This window comes from Lolium rigidum, chromosome 1, assembly GCF_022539505.1.
Source record: "Lolium rigidum isolate FL_2022 chromosome 1, APGP_CSIRO_Lrig_0.1, whole genome shotgun sequence".
Taxonomy (NCBI): Eukaryota; Viridiplantae; Streptophyta; class Magnoliopsida; order Poales; family Poaceae; genus Lolium; species Lolium rigidum.
The window spans coordinates 51,400,813-51,404,035 of NC_061508.1; positions in this window are offsets into that span (position 1 = coordinate 51,400,813).

Sequence of the window (3,223 nt, forward strand, 5' to 3'; positions counted from 1 at the left end):
CGCGGCCCAAGGCCCGGCCGCGCCACCATGTGGTGTGGAGGCCCCTCGGCCCCTTTCGCCTCCTTTTCTTCGCGAAACCCTTCGTCCCGAAGACCTAAGCCACGAGAGGAATCCTCACGAAGGGTTACGGTCGCCTCGCGGGGCGGAGAACACCGAGAGAGAAAGAGCTCTCCGGCGGGCAGGAATCCGCCGGGGAAATTCCCTCCCGGAGGGGGAAATCGACGCCATCGTCACCGCCATCGAGCTGGACATCATCTCCATCACCATCATCATCATCTCCACCATCATCACCGCCATCTCCTCCGCAGCACCTCGTCACCGCCGTAGCAATTTGGGTTTGATCTTGATTGTTTGATAGGGGAAACTCTCCCGGTATCTATTCATACTTGTTGTTGATGCTATTGAGTGAAACCATTGAACCAAGTTCATGTTCAGATTGTTATTCATCATCATATCACCTCCGATCATGTTCCATATGATGTCTCGTGAGTAGTTCGTTTAGTTCTTGAGGACATGGGTGAAGTCTAAATGTTAGTAGTGAACTATGGCTGAGTAATATTCAATGTTATGATATTTAAGTTGTGATGTTATTCTTCTAGTGGTGTCGTGTGAACGTCGACTACACGACACTTCACCATTTATGGGCCTAGGGGAATGCATCTTGTACTCGTTTGCCAATTGCGGGGTTGCCGGAGTGACGAAACCTAAACCCCCGTTGGTATATCGATGCGGGAGGGATCGCAGGATCTCGAGTTTAAGGCTGTGGTTAGATTTATCTTAATTACTTTCTTGTAGTTGCGGATGCTTGCAAGGGGTATAATCACAAGTATGTATTAGTCCTAGGAAGGGCGGTACATTAGCACAGGTTCACCCACACAACACTTATCAAAACAATGAAGATTAATCAGCTGTATGTAGCGAAAGCACTAGACTAAAATCCCGTGTGTCCTCGAGAACGTTTGGTCATTATAAGTAAACAAACCGGCTTGTCCTTTGTGCTAAAAAGGATTGGGCCACTCGCTGCAATTATTTCTCTCGCATTTTACCTACTCGTACTTTATTCATCTGTTACATCAAAACCCCCTAAATACTTGTCTGTGAGCATTTACAGTGAAACCTTCATCGAAACTGCTTGTCAACACCTTCTGCTCCTCGTTGGGATCGACATTCTTACTTATCGAAGATACTACGATACACCCCCTATACTTGTGGGTCATCAGATACCTCCTATCCTCTTCATCAGACCAACGATGTCTCTCATCATCTACGTCGTGGCGCCGACGTCAGTCATACTGCTGTCCATATTTGTTAAGGAGATGCGCGGAGAGTGGACGTTGATACCGCACGCTTCTCACTTCCTCCTCGGTCGGTACGCGTCTATCATCATCATGGGGCCGGTCGCGTGGATCGGCCTCCTCTTTATCCTTGCCATGGGAGTGGCTGCTCTCTGCTTTTTCTTTGCCATGGCGGCTCACAAGCCCTGCCATGTTGACATTAAAAGAGAACCCTGGCTCGCACCTTATGGAGTGGCTAAGATCCACCATGTTGATGCCAGGAAACGGACGTGTGTCTCCTTTGACCCTGATGTCGTGTGAACGGGTCTTCTCAAAGGAGCCGATGAGTTCGGCTTCACAGATGGCCTTTAGCTCATCGTATTTCTTCTTGTGCTCCGCAGGGAGATCCTCGTACTTGATCGGTTCGTCCGCCATCTCGGACGCAGGTGTTGACGTGGATGCTGTCGAAGATGGTCCCACCGGGCGTGCCAGAATGTGTTGCCTACCAAAACTCACCGGCGAGCAGTGGTTAAGCAACACGAAGAGCCGGGAGGCTCCCAAGGCCGCTTAGTGGACCCTGGCACCTCGCGTCGTCCCGCAAGTTTCCTCGCACACGTCCCGGCGGTTGCAAGGGCGTGCCACCCGACCTAGACCCGATCGGGAAGGTGTTAGATTGCTTCGATTGTTCCTGCATGGTAGACACGTAAACATTAAATACGAGCCCTATCGGCTCTCGAGGTTGCCTCGTGGATCGGCTCAAAGAGCCGATCGCCCCATGGTTCACGCTGGATTTGCAATGACATGGGGACCCTGCTTGATCGACACAAAGCTAAAGCAATCTACGACAGTTTAGGGTTTTCACCGCATAACATCCTACGCGTAGTTGGGCCTAGCAGATACGAAAGATGATGCAAACTATCCCTAGAAGAGGCCTAAAAACCAACGTTACGTCAATTCCCGGAACATCCCTTCTAGGAACGGTAAACAACACCTAGCGCACTACCGGATCCTCCAACCCCAGCATAAGGCCTAATCATGCAGATATTAAACTAATCCTTGAAGAACAAGGAGCAACTATAACAGATCGGATCTACTAAGTATCGAACAAGCAAGATGCTGCCCTTACGCCCAGATAGGCGTAAGGGAAGCTAGGTGTCAAGGGACGGCATTGCTAAGCAGATATGCATAAGAAAAGCATCAATGCAAGCCCCAAAACACCTAAGATAGGTAGTGCTACTCGCCATCAACAACGCTTCAGCACGAGTAGCACAAGGTTGACGAATAAACGCGTACTGCCTAGATCGCAAGATGCGATCTAGGCAGCATGATGCTTACCCGGAAGGAAACCCTCGAAAGAAGGGGTGGCGATGCGCCTGGTTTGTGTTTGTTGAACGATGATTGTTGTTTATTTCATAAACCCTAGATACATATTTATAGTCCTGGGGACTTTCTAATTCCAGCGTGCACATAACCGTGCATGGGCCAAACTCTACCTTTTAACTCTAAAACACGATCTAATAAAATACAGATACATGGGCAATTTAGCCCAAACTCTCATGCAAGGCCTCTTCAGAGATCCTCCATGTGTATATCCTTCAAGCCCATCTCGCTTACGGCCTATCTCCTGATATCGCCAAAATCTGGCGATAACACCATGCTACTTTTATGATGATACTCACATGTTTTATACACATTATATGTCATTATTATGCATTTTCCGGCACTAACCTATTTACGAGATGCCGAAGAGCCGATTGCTTTGTTTTCGTTGTTTTTGGTTTCAGAAATCCTAGTAAGGAAATATTCTCGGAATTGGACGAAATCAACGCCCAGGGGTCTATTTTTCCACGAAGCTTCCAGAAGACCGAGGGAGAAACGAAGTGGGGCCACGGGGAGCCGCCACACTAGGGCGGCGCGGCCTAAGGGGGGCCCACGCGGCCCTAGCGTGT